This window comes from Schistocerca piceifrons, chromosome 9 (genome assembly GCF_021461385.2).
Source record: "Schistocerca piceifrons isolate TAMUIC-IGC-003096 chromosome 9, iqSchPice1.1, whole genome shotgun sequence".
In the NCBI taxonomy this organism is placed as follows: domain Eukaryota; kingdom Metazoa; phylum Arthropoda; class Insecta; order Orthoptera; family Acrididae; genus Schistocerca; species Schistocerca piceifrons.
Genome location: NC_060146.1, coordinates 52314663 through 52335149, shown reverse-complemented (window position 1 = coordinate 52335149; position 20487 = coordinate 52314663).

Below are 20487 nucleotides of genomic sequence, written 5' to 3'. Positions count from 1 at the left end.
ACTTGCTTCTCAGGCAAGGCAACAAATTACAATTACGAAAAAAGGTGAGCCACAGAGATTTCGATACTTAAGGAACAAAAAATTACAATCAGAATATTATTTTTGAAACGCACACCAATTCGTTAAGAACCCAAATAGCACAACCAGCACCAGGGGTTACAATTTAATACAATTCACTCCCAAGCAAATAAAAAACCTATGTTTCATTGTAAATATACATGAAACACGCAAAATGTTTACCAAACTGGCAGTGACGCCAGGCTGCCCTGTGCAAAAGGTGACTTAACTTAAAATGCCGGAAGAATCAGACAAGCCGTCCAAAACAACGCCTAAACCCCGGAGTGACTTCCCAACAGACGGCACGTCATAGCTTCTGTGCACCGAAGCGGGACGTGGTGCCGCTCCCACACACCCCAACTCGCAGAAAATCCAATACCTCTGAGCACTATGGGACTTAACTTCTGAGGTCATCAGTCCCCTAGAACTTAGCACTACTTAAACCTAACTAACCAAAGGATATCACATACATCCTTGCCCGTGGCAGGATTCGAACTTGCGACCGTAGCGGTCGCGCGGTTCCAGACTGTAGCGCCTAGAACCACTCGGCCACCCCGGCCGGCTCAACTCGCAGAAAACTGGAACACAAACAGACCGCAGAAGACATGGCATACCAACCAAACACACGTACATTAGGGCAACCAAGCAACAAGTACACTCGCTGCAACACATATCGTTCAACGAAACGAAGGCGCGAAAATCACTTACACCTTCGATGGAGAGCGTTGTTCTCCAGGGATGGGTCTCTCCGGGAAAACAGGCACCAAAGCAATACGACGAACAGCGCCCAACATGAGGCAGATCCACCGAAAACTCGCGACCGCCTTAGGAGGTAGACCCGCCGTACGGCTGCTGGCCGAGCACGCGTGTTTCCCTCTTTCATCGACGCAAGTGCGTCCTTGCGCCTCGTAGCAAGTCCAACACCAACTGCCGCGAGCGGCAAACACCAGCGAGATCACGCCCGGGTTCCCGGGTTCGATTCCCGGCGGGGTCAGGGATTTTCTCTGCCTCGTGATGGCTGGGTGTTGTGTGCTGTCCTTAGGTTAGTTAGGTTTAAGTAGTTCTAAGTTCTAGGGGACTTATGACCACAGCTGTTGAGTCCCATAGTGCTCAGAGCCATTTTTTGAACCAGCGAGATCACAACAGGGGCAAAGAACGTAGTACAGCCGGGTGATCGATGGTGTCGCGCCAAAGAGCTGGTGTCCAGAAGGCGCACCACGGCTCACTGACAAGCAGAAGGGTCAGGATGTTCGGTCATTTGTCGAGACACTGGGGAATGACTCTCTCCGTGCTAGTGGGAGCTGTAGAGGGTAAAAAACTGTAAAGGAAAACAGCGTTTGGAACAAATCGATCCAATACGTGAGGAAATATGCTGTAAGTGCTACCCTGAGGTAAAGAGCTAGGAGCAGGAAGGAATTCGTGCCAGGCCGCCTCAAACCATTCAGACGGCTGAAGACTCAAAGAGGTGCGGGACGTTGGGTCAGCACACAGCTCTCCCAGTCGTCCTAGTCGTTCCCGACCTTGGAGCCACTGTCACTCCGTCGAGTGGCTCCCCCTCAGTTCTCCTCACGAAGCTGAGTGCACCCTGCTCCATTCCTCCCAGCAAGGAAAAATTCTTGGTAGTACAGGGAATGGAACCCAGGTCTTACAGGCGTAAAGACCCAAGATGGTTAGGCCGCAGGGACAAGCAATAAAAATAGCTGCTATAAACTAAAATATTTATTTTCATCATCCAAATATAAAACTCAGAGTGTTTATTTCTTTACATCCCTTTCTACAATTTTTTACAAAAAAAAAAAAAACAAGACGCACTAGGAAAGAGGTACTCGAATGGGACGAAAATCAGCACATGTGGATGTACATGTACAGTTGATTACATTTTCACAAAAGTCGGATGACTTATTCAAGAGCAAGACCTTCACAAACTAATCAGTTCAACACGCTGGTCCACGTCAGGTCCTTAGGCAAGCAGTTCTTCAGTTTGTAATTGATTAACATTGTTGTTGGATGACGTGCCAAATTCTCTCCAATGCGTGTGTTAGTCAGAGTCTTCAGATGGTTGAAGAGGCCTGTCCACACTGCTCCAAACGTTTTCTATGAGGGAGACACCCATTGGCCTTGCTGGTTAAGATAGGATTGGCAAGTACGAAGGCAAGAAGAAGAAACACTCGCTGTGTTCAGGCACACATTGCCAGACATATCTTCAGCCTGGAGTCTCATTCACTGGATTATAACTGCCTTCAGTCATGAGTGCCGCTCCGAACTGAGCCCTGATGACCAGCGAAGACGTCTGCAGCTAGTGGTCTAGAGTTCGATCCCTGGGGATTTTCTTCGCTTGGGACTGGGTGTTTGTGTTGTCCTCATCATCTCACCATCATTCGGGGAACGCAGAGATTGGAAATGAAAAGATTTGGAACTTGTAAGGGCGCTGATGACCACTATGTTGAACGCCCCACAAACGAACATCATCATCATCATCATCTTCATCATCATCACCAGCAAAGACGTGACGGGAAGCGCCTATCCAAATTCTGGGATAGCAACCTCACACTCACCCGCCATACGGCACGACAACCAGGAGTGTTCGTCTGGGGCGCCATTTCTTCTCATATCTAGACTCCTTTGGTTGTCGTCTATGGCATCCTTACAGCATAGCGGCATGTCAACGATATTACAGGCCTCGTTTTGTTGCCCTCTGTGACAAGCAGTCTTGAGCTTACATTACAGTAAGGTTGCACCCGTGGTCTAGGGATATCGTCTTTGATTAACAACGTACTCCGTCCCGGGTTCGAAACCCGCCACCACTTCATTTTTGATTCATAATCGGTATTGCCAGCTGAAGACTTCCGGCGTAATAAGTTACCATCATTCTGCCAACGGCTTTGTAAAAGAGGGCGGAGGAGCCGATAGAGGTTCAGGGCACTCTCTTGTCCCAGGAGTGAACAACTGCCCGTGAGGGCGAAAGAATCAACAATGATTAACTGCGTGAGGTTGCAGAAGGCAAGGGAAACCACTGAATTGAAGACTCGTGACGCGTATCCACAGGACACGTCGACTGTAATTAGAGAAGTGTCATGACCATCTCTCCGTTCGCAAAAGGTTCCGGACTAGTTCCCCATCTCCGGCAGGTGACTGCCAAGGGGTCGGGGGAGGGCGGGGGGGGGGGTGATTATGAGGAAAATATTCAACAACCATAGGAAGGATAACGTTCTACAAGTCGGGGCATGGATTGTCAGAAGCTTGAACGTGGTAGGGAAGCTAAAAAATCTGAATATGGAAATGCAGCCTAGATATAGTAGGGGGTCAGTGAAGTAAAGCGAAACGGAAGGAAGACTAACAGGAGTAGGATTCCTAATGAAAAGGAAGGTAGGTCAGAGAGTGTGTTATGGTGAACACGTAAGTGATCCGTTTGTTCTTATCAGAATCTACTGCAAACCAACAACACCGACAATGATAGGTAAGAAATACATGCCGTTGCAAGCTCAGGTGAAGAATAGAGACAATATATGAGGGTATTGAAACGGTAATACAGTACGTAAAGGATAATGAAAATCTAATAGTCATGGCGAACTGGAATGCAGATGTAGGGGAAGGACTAGAAAAAAATATCACAGGAGAGTATAGGCTTGGGACAAGGAATGAGAGAGGGGAAAGACTAATTGAGTTCTGTAATAAATTTCAGCTAGTAATAGCGAATTCCCTGTTCAAGAATCGCAAGAGGAGGAGGTGTACTTGGAAAAGGGGGGGGGGGTATACGGGAATTAAGTTAGATCACACAGAGATTCCGGAGTCAGATATAGACTCAGATTACAATGTAGTAGTGATGAAGAGTAGGATGAAGTTTAAGACATTAGTCAGGAAGAATCAATACGCAGAGAAGTGGGATACGGAAGTACTAAGGAATGACGAGATACGCTTGAAGTACAGTTGAAGAGGAATGGACATCTCTAAAAAGGACAATCACAGAAGTGGGAAAGAAAAACATGCTTACAAGGAAGGTAACTACGGAGAAACCATGGGTAACAGAGGAAATACTTCAGTTAGTGATAAAAGAAGAAATACGAGTTGCGCCCCATTGAAATAAATACACTCCTGGAAATGGAAAAAAGAACACATTGACACCGGTGTGTCAGACCCACCATACTTGCTCCGGACACTGCGAGAGGGCTGTACAAGCAATGATCACACGCACGGCACAGCGGACACACCATGAACCGCGGTGTTGGCCGTCGAATGGCGCTAGCTGCGCAGCATTTGTGCACCGCCGCCGTCAGTGTCAGCCAGTTTGCCGTGGCATACGGAGCTCCATCGCAGTCTTTAACACTGGTAGCATGCCGCGACAGCGTGGACGTGAACCGTATGTGCAGTTGACGGACTTTGAGCGAGGGCGTATAGTGGGCATGCGGGAGGCCGGGTGGACGTACCGCCGAATTGCTCAACACGTGGGGCGTGAGGTCTCCACAGTACATCGATGTTGTCGCCAGTGGTCGGCGGAAGGTGCACGTGCCCGTCGACCTGGGACCGGACCGCAGCGACGCACGGATGCACGCCAAGACCGTAGGATCCTACGCAGTGCCGTAGGGGACCGCACCGCCACTTCCCAGCAAATTAGGGACACTGTTGCTCCTGGGGTATCGGCGAGGACCATTCGCAACCGTCTCCATGAAGCTGGGCTACGGTCCCGCACACCGTTAGGCCGTCTTCCGCTCACGCCCCAACATCGTGCAGCCCGCCTCCAGTGGTGTCGCGACAGGCGTGAATGGAGCGACGAATGGAGACGTGTCGTCTTCAGCGATGAGAGTCGCTTCTGCCTTGGTGCCAATGATGGTCGTATGCGTGTTTCGCGCCGTGCAGGTGAGCGCCACAATCAGGACTGCATACGACCGAGGCACACAGGGCCAACACCCGGCATCATGGTGTGGGGAGCGATCTCCTACACTGGCCGTACACCACTGGTGATCGTCGAGGGGACACTGAATAGTGCACGGTACATCCAAACCGTCATCGAACCCATCGTTCTACCATTCCTAGACCGGCAAGGGAACTTGCTGTTCCAACAGGACAATGCACGTCCGCATGTATCCCGTGCCACCCAACGTGCTCTAGAAGGTGTAAGTCAACTACCCTGGCCAGCAAGATCTCCGGATCTGTCCCCCATTGAGCATGTTTGGGACTGGATGAAGCGTCGTCTCACGCGGTCTGCACGTCCAGCACGTACGCTGGTCCAACTGAGGCGCCAGGTGGAAATGGCATGGCACGCCGTTCCACAGGACTACATCCAGCATCTCTACGATCGTCTCCATGGGAGAATAGCAACCTGCATTGCTGCGAAAGGTGGATATACACTGTACTAGTGCCGACATTGTGCATGCTCTGTTGCCTGTGTCTATGTGCCTGTTGTTCTGTCAGTGTGATCACGTGATGTATCTGACCCCAGGAATGTGTCAATAAAGTTTCCCCTTCCTGGGACAATGAATTCACGGTGTTCTTATTTCAATTTCCAGGAGTGTAGAAGGTCCAGGGAAGCTAAGACGAAAAGACTTTATAAAAATGTGAAGAACTCGAAAAAGAAATGTTTTTCGGTAGGACTGATTCAGCATATAGGAAAGTCAAAACAACATTTGGTGAAATTAAAAGCAAGGGTTGAAACATTAAGAATGCAACGGGAATTCCATTGTTAAACGCAGAGGACAGAGCGGATATGTGGAAACAGTTCAATGAAGTCCTCTGTGACGGGGAAGACTTGTCTAATGTCACAGAAGATGAAACAGCAGTTGATTTAGAAGAGATGGGGATCTACCATTTTAATCAGAATTTAAGAGAGTTTTGGAAGACTTAGAATCAAATAACGCAGGAGGGATAGACAATATTTAAGGCGCTGCAGTCATGGACTGTGCGGCTGGTCCCGGCGGAGGTTCGAGTCCTCTCTCGGGCATGGGTGTGTGTGTTTGTCCTTAGGATTATTTAGGTTAGGTAGTGTGTAAGCTTAGGGACTGATGACCTAAGCAGTTAATTCCCATAAAATTGCACACACATTTGAACATCTGATAGACAATATTCGATCAGAATTTCTAAAATCATTGGGGTAAGTGGCAACAAAACGGCTATTCACGTTGGAGCGTAGAATGTATGAGTCTGGATGTATAGGCTACCATACGATCTTCGGAAAAGTATTATCCATACAATTCCAATAACTGCTAGAGCTGACAAATCCGAGAATTGTCGCACAATCAGCCTAACAGCTCATGCGTCCAAGTTACTGACAAGAATAATATTCAGAAGAATGAAAAGAAAATTGAGGACGTGTTAGACGACGATCAGTATGGCTTTAGGACAGGTTCTCTGGAAATGTTTCCTTATCTACGACGTTAGATAAATCGAGAGATTGACTACCTCTACGAAATTGCTACCAAAACTGACACGGTGGTGTTTATAACACGAAAAGGAAAAATGTCGGATCCAAAAAGAAGAAAAAGCGAAAAGTGTTATTTGGCTTCAGTATATGCCCGAAACAGCAGTATGTGCAAACGTGCAAGTCTTAATACTACACATTTAAAGCAATCATAAACCTAGTTCCTAAGACTGAGTTTGTTGAATAGCTTTTTAATACAAAATTATTTGGTAGCAGCAATCTGTTTAACAACAATATTTAACACTTTGGAATGTGGTTTACGAATGGTTTCCAGGACTTTAACTTTATTTTAAATACTGAAACACAATTTTAACTTGTCAAATTAAAACACAGCAGTGCAGGTGCGAAAAACTGCTAGCACTTCGAATGGCACATTGTATTTATTCGCAATAACTGGTAGTATGTAAAACGCACATTAGCCTCACGACATTATCATATGTAGCTAAGGACTGGGCATCCAGCTGTAGCAGTACGTACTTATGTCCTGATCAAAACGTAAATCTTTATACATATACTAAAAAAAAGAAAAAAGTTATTTATTCAAGAGGCAGAGCTTCTCAAACTGAGCAAGTCAGTAATGCGTCAGTCTACCTTCGGTATTTGTGCAAGCAGTTATTCGACTTTGTATTGGTTGACAGAATTGCTGGATGTCCTCCTGAGCGAAATCGTGGCAAAGTCTGTCCAATTGGCGCGTTAGAGCATCAAAACCCTAGAGCTGATTGGACAGCTCTGCCCATAATGCTCACAGTGTTCTCTATTGGGCAGAGATACGCCAACCTTGCTGGCCAGGACATGAGTTGGCAAGGGCGAAGACAAGCAGCAGGAAACCTGACCATGTACTGGCGGGCATTCTTTTTCTTCGCTGTGGTTCGTGACGATTATAGGAGGATGCAATTGCGCCAATAAGAACAGTGTGTTCATGAACTTCCCTTGTATGCGGCTAGTGAATCACCAAGAATGCTGACGCTAGCAGCAGCCACAACGGTTAATGATGTTTTGCGGCAATACAGAGCTAGGCAATAACTAAAAGAAGGTTAATTTTTTGCAAACTCTATCTTCACGTCAGAGGTATTACTGACACGCGGAGACAATGTGTCTATTATGTATCACCTGATTACTCAAGAGCTGTAAACTGGGAAGTTTTTAGTCATTTCTATCAGTCACTACTATTTCCACGTACCACTTGTTTCCTCACATCTCGAATGGGTTCTTTCAAGTCGCCGGGAAGAGTCATCATCTTCATTATCGTCTTTCTGATTTGCTCTTGTACTATATCTTCATTTATGGAAGTCTTCGATTTGTTGTACGGTTTCCAGTGTTTTAAGTTACTGTGCCACGTTGGTCAAATGATTGGAATATTATTTTTTTATGCGACCCATCACGCCTGCTTCTCCTGTGGCAAACTGTTCATCTCACAGTAGCGCTTGCAACCTACGTCCTGAATTATTTGTTGGATGTATTCCAAGCTTTGTCTTCCTCTAAAGTTTTTGTGCGCTAGTGCTCCTCTAGTACTATGGAACTCATTTCCTGATGTCTTCAAAAATGGTTCAAATGGCTCTCAGCACTATGGGACTCAACATCTTAGGTCATCAGTCCCCTAGACTTAGAACTACTTAAACCTAACTAACCTAAGGATATCACACACATCCATGCCCGAGGCAGGATTCGAACCTGCTATCGTAGCAGCTGCGCGGTTCCAGACTGAAGCGCCTAGAACCACTCGACCACAGCGGCCGGCCCTGATGTCTTAACACACGTCCTATTATCCCGTCCCTTCTTCTTGTCAGTGTTTTCCACATATTACTTTTCTCTCCGATTCTACGCTGAACATCCTCATTTCTTACCCTATCAGTCCACTTAATTTTCAACAGTCTTCTGTAGCACAACATTTCAAATGCTTTGATTCTCTTCTATTCCGGTTTCCTCAGAATCCATGTTTCACTTCCATACAATTATGTGCTCAAAACGTACATTCTCAGAAATTTGTTCCTCAAATTAAGGTCTATGTTTGATACTGGGTGACTTCTCTTGGCCAGAAGTGCCCTTTTTGCCAGTGCTATTCTGCTTTTGATGTCCTCCTTGCTCCGTCCGTCATTGGTTATTTTACCGCCTAGGTAGGAGAATTCCTTAACTTCATCTAGTTCGTGACCATCAGTCCTGATATTAAGTCTCTCCCCGGTCTCATTTCTGCTACTTCTCATTATTTTAGGCTTTCTTCGATTTATTCTCAGTCCATATTCTGAACTTTTTAGGCTCTACATTCCATTCAGCAGAACATGTAATTCCTCTTCATACTTTCACTCAGGATAGCAATATCAACAGTGAATCGTACCATTGCTATCCTTTGAAATGGCTCTGAGCACTATGGGACTTAACTTCTGAGGTCATCAGTCCCCTAGAACTTAGAACTACTTAAACCTAACTAAGCTAAGGACATCACACACACCCATGCCCAAGGCAGGATTCGAATCTGCGACCGTAGCGGTCGCGCGGTTCCAGACTGTAGCGCCTAGATCCGCTCAGTCACTCCGGCCGGCGCTATCCTTTCACCTTGAATTTTAATTCCACTCCTGAACCTTACTTTTATTTCCGTCATTGCTCCGTTGATGTACTAATTGAACCGTAGGGGTGAAAGACTACATACCAGTCGCACACCCTTTTTAATCCGACCACTTCGTTCTTGGTCTTCCACTCTTATTATTGTCTCTTGGCTCTTGTACATATTGAATAATATTCGTGTCTCCCTATAGCTTACCTCTATTTTTCTCAGAACTTCGACCATCTTGCACCACTTCACATTGTCGAATGCTTTTTTCAGGTCGACAAATTGTATGAATGTATCTTGATTTTTCTGTAGTCTTTCTTCCATTACCAACCTCAACGTATCCGCAAATCTGCAGTTATTAAAGTCCCTGCCACGTCGTGCTGCGTACCATAGCGACTGGCCACAGCCAACCAGTCAGTATAGCGCTGACCGAAGAGTAACTAGAGGTCGTTCTCGTGTGCTGGTGTAGCGACCCTGTCGCAATGGTGAGAGAGCGTCGGATTCCCACCCCGTCGTGCCACAGTCGTTGTCCGGCGCCGGGGGTCCGAACTGGGTCAGACCGTCGTCGCGACAGTGCGGGAAGAAAAAGACGAGAGACAAGACCACGCGCGCCGGGCAGTTAACGCCAGAGATCAGAAATGAGCCTCTTTCACTTGTCTTACACTTGTCAGCGAGTCCCATGAAGTCATCTCCGAACTCGCTGTCGCTGCACGCTCGAATCAGAGGTCCTGTAAATAGGCTGGATCGTCCGCAATGTTTTCCCATCTGTGAGGATTCGGCAATGTTTACCTTGTGATTGGTTAATGCATGCACGCAAATTTTTACTATATTTCTTTTTGCATATATTAAGTTACCGCACAGTGATTAACGTCTGTAGAGATACTTAGAACTCCATTTACATATAACAGAAAAATAGAAATGTAATACTACACGGCTGTAGCAACGAAGACTCGGAACTCACGTGGTAGTTATTATTAAAGATTAAATGTAATGAGTTAAACACTCGCTACTCCTTGTAATGTTATGTGTGCCTCACCGGTTTTTTTTTCTTTAACTAATTTGTGCCTCATTTTATTCTTAGAAGCTCAGTAATGTATGTAAATACCGTAAATGTACGTGTTATTCAAAAAGTACTTGAAGTGAAGTGAAGCGCAGCTGCCGTCATTCAGAACGTATTGTTACATTTAATGAAATTTTATATTTTAGTGATAAAACCGAGTAAAGTATGCGCAAAAGTTGCCAAACATTTATGTATACAAATTTTCTGGAAGTGAAGAATAGAAATATCTTGTTTTTGGAAAAGGAGGTGAACTTCATTATCGTCGCCGTCTATCAATTGACAGAATTGTAAGTGTATAAAATTCACTAAAATACAGGAAAATAAATCCATTCTCTATAGTTTTCATTCAATAAGTAACAACCTCTCATAATTTCTTAATTACAGTAATTCGATTATGATCTTGTAGAATAGTATGGTGCTGAACTCCACTGACCAATTTTGATGTGGCAGGACTTGTAGTTTGAAGGAAGTTTGTGTGTCAAACAATCTCCTTTTCTCACGGAAAGCAGATTGCTGTTTGATCTTATTTACTTACAACAGTGGACCCTTAGGTATGTAAAGCTACCAAAACTTGGGCTCAAAGCTATCCGCAATACGACCAAGTAACTGACAGAGTCGTATTTTAAACCTTAAGGAGCAATAACTTTCTCCAAATTGCAATACGTCACCAACTGGTGCAGAAGCTGATCATTCGAGGAGGCAGCAACCAAAATTCAGGTACCAGTTACGACTTAAAGTAAAAATCTGAATCAAAACTCAATCTCTCTCTCTCTCTCTCTCTCTCTCTCTCTCCAACCACATACATAAATATCCATATTACTAAGTCGTTTTACACACTGCATTCAAATAAGAGTGCTATTTATTAATTTTTGCCCGTGTATAGGCAAAAGTGGTGTTTATTTTTTAATCGTAACTAGATACTTTAAGAAATGTGACATTTTTTGTTGTATAGAAGGGAGAAATATTTTTCGGTTTTCCTTTATTACACGTTCCGCAACTACACTGGAGCGCCAAAGAAATTGTTATAGGCATGCGTATTCAAATACAGAGCTATGTAAACAGGCAGAAGACGGCACTGCGGTCGGCAACGCTTATATAAGACAACAAGTGTCTGGCGCAGTCGTTACATCGGTTACTGCTGCTACAATCGCACGTTATCAAGATTTATGTGAGTTTGAACGTGGTGCAATGGGACACAGCATATTCGAGGTAGCGATGGAGTGAGGATTTTACTGTACGACTATTTCACCGTGAATATTAGTAATTCGGTAAAACGTCAAATCCCCGTCATCGCTGCGGCCGGAGAAAAAAACTGCAAAAACGGGACCTACGACGACTGAAGAAAATCGTTCAGCGTGACAGAAGTGAAACCGTTCCTCAAATTGCTGCAGATTTCAATGCTGAGCCATCAACAAGTGTCAGCGTGCTAACCATTCAATGAGACATATCGGTATGGGCTTTCGGTGCCGAAGACCCACTCGTGTACCCTTAATGACCGCATGGCACAATGTTTTACGCCTCGCATGGGCCAGTCAATACCGACATTCGAGTGTTGTTGACTGGAAACATGTTGCTTGGTCGTACGAGTCTCGTTTCAAATTGTATAGAGAGGATGGACGTGTAAAGGTGTGGAGAAAACTTCATGAACACATGGACCCTGCTTGTCACCAGGGGACTGTTGAAGCTGATGGAGTGTCTGTAACGTTGTGGGGCGTGAGCAGTTGGAGTGATGTCAGACCCCTGATACATCTAGATATGATTCTGACAAGTGACACGTACGTAAGCATCCTATTTGCTTACCTGCACCCGTTCATGGTTCCAATGGTTCAAATGGCTCTGAGCACTATGGGACTTAACATCTGAGGCCATCAGTCCCCTAGAACATAGAACTACTTAAACCTAACTAACCTAAGGACATCACAAACATCCATGCCCGAGGCAGGATTCGAACCTGCGACCGTAGCGGTCGCGCGGTTCCAGACTGTAGCGCCTAGAACCGCTCGGCCACCCCGGCCGACTCTTAATAAGTCACCACCACACAATACGAAGCGCGATATTTTTCCTCCGGCTTACAGTGCAGTTCTCTTTGGGAAATTAACAAGAATGTAGGTGCGCAAACGGCAGGGCACTCCTGGAGAGAGGGGTAGTGGGCAGGCGCTGTAGGGGAAACGCCGAGCGCTGAAGGAGAGGTGCCGTACTAGATTGAGGCCTACGTTCACATGTTTTGTGAATATTAAGCGAGGCCCCTTCACGCCCACATTTGCATTGATGACCGTTCAAAAAGATCCATCAACTCCTCTTTGATTAGTATCTAAAAAGAATTCCACAGAAAATGCAAAGATTTATTTTCGCCTGGTTTTTCAATCATTTGTAATTTTGAGAGAAGTGTCACGAGTGGGAAACTTTGAGTCAAACCGATACATTTCTCTTGGTGCCACGTCAAAATTTGCTTCTTTTGCCAAAACTCAGCGAAGCTGCAACAGTATCACCTCACGTGTGAACATGGTGGCTGGCTCACCCAAATTTTTTGTAGGTGGTCAGCCAGCCACATCTCCCTGTGCTCTTCTTTTAACTCTTCTGTGTTTTGTTTTCCTTCTGTTTTAATTTCTTGGTTGGCTATCTTGCCTCCTCATCGGTTTTAGTGCATATGATAGTGCCTGTGCGATAGAGTGATTGTGTGGCCATTTCTTGTGCATATGTGTACGACAGTTTTCGTTCTTATCCACATTCGTTTATTTTAATCATTGATAGGGAGCTGATAACCTCTCCATTGGGTGCCCATAAAATCCCCAAACCACACACACACACACCTCACTACGGTACTGAGTAGACACAGTTGCGAGTTGCGAGTTCTGAAACAGTGAGGAACTGAGGAAAAGTAATGTTAACATCTTATGAAAAATCACATCATCGGTACAAAATAAACGTGCAATGACTTCACTTAAGTTGTTCCAAAACGCATAGCATTTCTCATTTCACCAGCCATCGGCAGCTGTTAAAAATTAGTTAGTGGAATAGCACGGTAGGTAAAGAATGTAATTTACGACATGGATTGTAAAATGAGGTAGAAAAGTTTTGCATAATTGCCATACAGCAAAATACTCTTCGCTTTGTGTGCTGTCGTTTGCCAAAATCTCATTTCGATATCTTAAGCCATTTATGAAACATGAGGAATGTTGCGAATATTTCACTCTGGCATTATCGGTGGCGCGAAGCGATCCGAAGCGAGTGTGTTAAGTACGATCAATTTTCTCGAGATTGATGACAAATAGAGATCTCACCTCAAACGAAAGAAAAATTCAATATGTTAGGTAAATTTCATATGCAGTAACATATTGTGTAATATGCACCAAACGCAAAATCATAGCGACCCCTATGTTTCATTGCAAACTTTTTCGAATGTCGCGGAGTGTCTTACTTCCACGTAAATATCAGAATAACTATGACCATTAACGAAATGATGGGCACATCATAACGAACCTGACATAGAAAGCTACGAGTTAAGCAGATATGAATTTTTTTTAACTGACAGTTTCTGTAAAATCGTTTGAGAAAGATTGCATGGCGTGCGCGTCGGTTTTGCCGTCGCCAACCGGTAGAAAGTTGGCAAACACCTGTCGGTCTACTCTTCCGAACAAACGAATGAACTCGCTCAACGCTTTGGACGAAAATTGGTCACCGCGCATCTGCCACAGTATCCTGCGCGAACCTATTCCAAGGGGATGGTGGTTTATTCCCGCTGTATAAAAAAATTGAGAAATGTAAATTTCATTAATTGTTGTTAATTTGTACTCACAACATACTTTTTAAAGGGATACTCACGTGTAATTAAGGTCTTGAACCTGAATATATTGCATAGGACGTTCACCGAGGACAGCGACATCTACTAAACTCAAGTTTTTGGGTTAAGTTTAAATGAAAAATTTAAAGCAGTTATGGAGTCTGATAGAAGAATTCATTAAAAACAGTAAATACTTATTTCAAAATTTTGAACTATAAAGTAGTGGACTAGATCACATTATTTTCAAGAGGTTGCCATAAAATACCCCCAAGTGCCCTGATATTGTGAGGACTATGCTGTACGAGCGGCTCTGCGCCTGTCCATGACCACTACAGAGAGAGACTCGTGTGACCTTTGAATTCTATGCGGGATCAGACGCGGCGCGAGACAGAAGTCTGGCGATCTCTGAAATTCCATTTCGCGTTCGTCTTCGCGCGTGCGCCCGCTGTCCTTGTTAACGATGCGGGTAACAGCGAAATGCTCTCGTGACTGCTAATGACCGCCGCGGCTGGGAAGACTCTCTTAATGAGAGCGGGCCCAGCCAGCCAGTGGCAGCAGTATCGACGCACCGGCTCAGCGATCTCGAGACGAACGCGGCCACAGCCCGTTTCTGATCCAGTGGAGGCGCCGACGGGTATCCGGGGGGCACTCACAGATATTTAATTTTTGGAGGAAGATCAGCTGACACTTTCTACTTTATTCTTTATCATGTATTCAGAGTCGCGTATATGAACAACGATCACCAGCTAGTATAATGGAATGACGGGGGTCGAAACCGGATTTCTCTCTTATCGCGAGCGACTACGCTTCACAGCCAGACGCTAACTTCCATATGTCGTCAACCGTGTGTCTACAAATGAACCATGGTAAAAATTGCTGTTTTGAACAGCGCGCCGCAGCGCCTAGTGTAAAGCAGTCGCCCTCCGTTTCTGGCTATGCCGCCGCTGTGGCACTCGCAGCTTTGGTGTCTCCCATTGGCGGGAAATGTTGCCTATCCACGTGCATTTAAGGGGCGCTTTGAGCTCGCCAGGGAGCGTCTGAGTCAGTCAGTCGGAGGCAGTTGGTCAGCCAGGGCAGTCTGTCAGTCTGGGCGAGTCTGGTCAGTTGGTCAGCCAAGTTGGTCTGGGTCTGTCTCTCGTCCGCATTGGTGAGGCGGTTAGTGTCTGTCTGTCGTCCGGAGTGCTAGTATGTGCTAGGCCGCCAGTCTGCTCGAGTTTGCTCAGGCAATGGGCATTGGCGGTTGCATCGATCGGTTGGTCGGTCGCACACTGGGACACGAGATGACTTGTCCGCCTGGAGCGTCGGCGCATGTGAGGTCGCCACGTAAGTCCAGTGGCCGCGGCGTATAGCGAGGCGTAGTGAAGCCACACGAGAGCAACAGGAGTCAAACCACGACATCGGTCTGGCCGGGGCGAGCTGCGACGCCGTGAGACCGGAGATCGGCGAGCCTTCCTGCGTCCGTTGAAGCGGCTGACAGCGGACGGTTCGGGAGAGCGTTTTGGGGGTGCTGCGCCATGTCTTCGCCAGAAATCGCAGTTATTAGAAGTCAAGTGATTAGTCATATGTCGTTTCAGTTACCTGTTAAATTCTACTTGGTCACTCTCTCGTCCCCAGCTTGCGCATCTGTCTCTCGTCCGTCTTTGTTAGGCAGTTAGTGTCTGTCGGTTTGTCGGTCTGCCGTACGTTAATAGCTGCCTCTGTCATGTTTGTCGGATTCGGCGTTAACGAATTTATTGCTTAAACGCCAAATTCTTTAAATATGTTTTTATCTTGCCTATTATCTTGCTAGGTGGTATATGTGCAATGTAGAGCATGTTGTACATTTTATGCAAGTCTGCATTTTAAGGGTTTTATTTAAATAGTCATTTTAGGTTATAAGCTTGCCACCCTTCCACCGTAAGAGTCCATTAAAAAAAAAGGTGCACTTTCGGTGGCTAATAATTTGAGTGTAGTACCATCCCTCTTACGGGGTGCATAGTTTACGTGTTTATGTGAATTGTTAAAAAATTTTAAGTTTAAAGTAATCTGGTATGTTGCAGATTCGCACCAGTGTACTCTTTCAGAGGTTCTTGTGAGCGTTCATGACTTTTTTTTTTTTTTTTTTTTTTTTTTGGTGATCGGTCTACTGGCTGGTTTGATGCGGCCCGCCATGAGTTCCTTTCCTGTGCTAACCTCTTCATCTCAGAGTAGCACTTGCAACCTACGTCCTCAATTATTTGCTTGACGTATTCCAATCTCTGTCTTCCTCTACAGTTTTTGCCCTCTACACCTCCCTCTAGTACCATGGAAGTCATTCCCTCGTGTCTTAGCAGATGTTCTATCATCCTGTCCCTTCTCCTTATCAGTATTTTCCACATATTCCTTTCCTCTCCGATTCTGCTTAGAACCTCCTCATTCCTTACCTTATCAGTCCACCTAATTTTCAACATTCGGCTATAGCACCACATCTCAAATGCTTCGATTCTCTTCTGTTACGGTTTTCCCACAGTCCATGTTTCACTACCATACAATGCTGTACTCCAGACGTACATCCTCAGAAATTTCTTCCTCAAATTAAGGCCGGTATTTGATATTAGTAGACTTCTCTTGGCCAGAAATGCCTTTTTAGCCATAGCGAGTCTGCTTTTGATGTCCTCCTTGCTCCGTCCGTCATTGGTTATTTTACTGCCTAGGTAGCAGAATTCCTTAACTTCATTGACTTCGTGACCGTCAATCCTGATGTTAAGTTTCTCGCTGTTCTCATTTCTACTACTTCTCATTACCTTCGTCATTCTACGATTTACTCTCAAACCATACTGTGTACTCATTAGACTGTTCATTCCGTTCAGCAGATCATTTAATTCTTCTTCACTTTCACTCAGGATAGCAATGTCATCAGCGAATCGTATCATTGATATACTTTCACCTTGTATTTTAATTCCACTCCTGAACCTTTCTTTTATTTCCATCATTGCTTCCGCGATGTACATATTGAAGAGTAGGGGCGAAAGGCTACAGCCTTGTCTTACACCCTTCTTAATACGAGCACTTCGTTCTTGATCGTCCACTCTTATTATTCCCTCTTGGTTGTTGTACATATTGTATATGACCCGTCTCTCCCTATAGCTTACCACTACTTTTTCAGAATCTCGAACAGCTTGCACTATTTTATATTGTCGAACGCTTTATCCAGGTCGACAAATCCTATGAAAGTGTCTTGATTTTTCTTTAGCCTTGCTTCCATTATTAGCCGTAACGTCAGAATTGCCTCTCTCGTCCCTTTACTTTTCCTAAAGCCAAACTGATCGTCACCTAGCGCATTCTCAATTTTCTTTTCCATTCTTCTGTATATTGTAAGCAGCTTCGATGCATGAGCTGTTAAGCTGATTGTGCGATAATTCTCGCACTTTTCAGCTCTTTCCGTCTTCGGAATTGTGTGGATGATACTTTTCCGAAAGTCAGATGGTATGTCGCCAGAGTCATATATTCTACACACCAACGTGAATAGTCGTTTTGTTGCCACTTCCCCCAATGATTTTAGAAATTCTGATGGAATATTATCTATCCCTTCTGCCTTATTTGACCGTACGTCCTCCAAAGCTCTTTTAAATTCCGATTGTAATACTGAATCCCCTATGTCTTCTAAATCGACTCCTGTTTCTTCTTCTGTCACATCAGACAAATCTTCACCCTCATAGAGGCTTTCAATGTGTTCTTTCCACCTATCTGCTCTCTCCTCTGCATTTAGCAGTGGAATTCCCGTTGCACTCTTAATGTTACAACCGTTGCTTTTAATGTCACCAAAGGTTGTTTTGACTTTCCTTTATGCTGAGTCTGTCCTTCCGACAATCGTATCTTTTTCGATGTCTTCACATTTTTCCTGCAGCCATTTCGTCTTAGCTTCCCTGCGCTTTCTATTTATTTCATTCCTCAGCGACTTGTATTTCAGTAGTCCTGATTTTTCCGGAACATGTTTGTACTTCCTCCTTTCATCAATCAACTGAAGTATTTCTTCTGTTACCCATGGTTTCTTCGCAGCTACCTTCTTTGTACCTATGTTTTCCTTCCCAACTTCTGTGATGGCCCTTTTTAGAGATGTCCATTCCTCTTCAACTGTACTGCCTACTGCGCTATTCGTTATTGCTGTATCTATAGCGTTAGAGAACTTCAAACGTATCTCGTCATTCCTTAGTACTTCCATATCCCACTTCTTTGCGTATTGACTCTTCCTGACTAATGTCTTGAACTTCAGCCTACTCTTCATCACTACCATATTGTGATCTGAGTCTATATCTGCTCCTGGGTACGCCTTACAATCCAGTATCTGATTTCGGTATCTCTCTCTGACCATGATGTAATCTAATTGAAATCTTCCCGTATCTCCCGGCCTTTTCCAAGTATACCTCCTCCTCTTGTGATTCTTGAACAGGGTATTCGCTATTACTAGCTGAAACTTGTTACAGAACTCAATTAGTCTTTCTCCTCTTTCGTTCCTTGTCCCAAGCCCATATTCTCCTGTAACCTTTTCTTCTACTCCTTCCCCTACAACTGCATTCCAGTCGCCCATGACTGTTAGATTTTCGTCCCTCTTTACATACTGCATTACCCTTTCAATATCCTCATACACTTTCTCTATCTGTTCATCTTCAGCTTGCGACGTCGGCATGTATACCTGAACTATCGTTGTCGGTGTTGGTCTGCTGTCGATTCTGATTAGAACAACCCGGTCACTGAACTGTTCACAGTAACACACCCTCTGCCCTACCTTCCTGTTCATAACGAATCCTACACCTGTTATACCATTTTCTGCTGCTGTTGATATTACCCGATACTCATCTGACCAGAAATCCTTTTCTTCCTTCCACTTCACTTCACTTCACTGACCCCTACTATATCTAGATTGAGCCTTTGCATTTCCCTTTTCGGATTTTCTAGTTTCCCTACCACGTTCAAGCTTCTGACATTCCACGCCCCGACTCGTAGAACGTTATCCTTTCGTTGATTATTCAATCTTTTTCTCATGGTAACCTCCCCCTTGGCAGTCCCCTCCCGGAGATCCGAATGGGGGACTATTCCGGAATCTTTTGCCAATGGAGAGATCATCATGACACTTCTTCAATTACAGGCCACATGTCCTGTGGATACACGTTACGTGTCTTTAATGCAGTGGTTTCCATTGCCTTCTGCATCGTCATGTCGTTGATCATTGCTGATTCTTCCGCCTTTAGGGGCAATTTCCCTACCCTAGGACAAGGGAGTGCCCTGAACCTCTATCCGCTCCTCCGCCCTCTTTGACAAGGCCGTTAGCAGAATGAGGCTGACTTCTGATGCCGGAAGTCTTCGGCCGCCAATGCTGATTATTTATCAAAATTTAGGACGTGGCGGGGATCGAACCCAGGACCGAAGACCTTTTGATTATTAATCAAAGACGCTACCCGTAGACCACGGTCATGACTACGGCCGTGTTAAAAGGGAGCTGGCAGGCTTCTCTGCCTGAGGGGTCATAGTGTTAATATTTTCTTTCTGCCTCTAAATAAAATTGTAACTTGATATTTCGAGGGTGCTTTTCTGCTTATAATTTTAAATCTGTTTTTGAAAAAGCTTTTAGGAATAAAATTCACCTTTGTTAAACTAATTTCATTTTCTATTAGTTACTTCCTGGTAACTACTTCCACGCTCACCTAGTGTGATGAAATGTGTGAATTTTCTTGGTGAATCGCTAGTAAATAAAGTAAATACTTTAAGAACAGATTTTGAAGGTAAATTGACGGTTCAACAACCTGAACTTGTACATACATTATGTGAAACTTCCTGGCGGATTAAAACTGTGTGCCGGGCAGAGACTCGAACTCGGGACATTTGCCTTTCGTGGGCAAGTGCTGTACCAACTGAGCTACCCAAACACGACTAACGCCCCGTCCTCACTGTTTCAATTCCGCCAGTACCTCGTCTCCCATCTTCCAAACTTCGCAGAGGCTCTTCTGCAAACCTTGCAGAACTAGCACTCCTGGAAGAAAGGATTGCAGGAGAGCTTCTGCGAAGTTTGGAAGGTAGGAGACGAGGTACTGGCGGAATTGAAACTGTGAGGACGGGGCGTGAGTCGTGCTTGGGTAGCAGCCGGTAGCTCAGCGTGTTCGGTCAGAGGGTTAGCTGCCATCTGTAATTTAAAAAAAAAAAACTGAGTTAATCGATCAACAGCGAACTTAAACGGATGTCTTACGACGTCCGCCCCGAGCAGATTCAGTGAACAAAAGCGAACAAAATGAGATTAAAAAAAAGAGTTGGTATAGCACTTGCCCGCGAAAGGCAAAGGTCCCAAATTCGAGTCTCGGTCCGGCAGACAGTTTTAATCTGCCAGGAAGTTTCACATCAGCGCGCACTCCGCTGCAGAATGAAAATTTCATTCTGGATCCATTATGTATATTCCCGTACACGAGAGATATTTTAGCTGAAAGTTGCTTGCCAGCTGTTAGCGGGTAACTACGAAATTGAAGTGTCTGTGTTGTTCAGAAGTGCGATACAATGTTCCTTCCGACACTCACACAGGTACGAAGGAACATTGCATCATATTCCAGGCACTGCAATATCGTAAACATCTTGTCGTAATTTGTCTTTATCGTTTCCGGTTTTTACAACCGTCATCACTGGAAGAA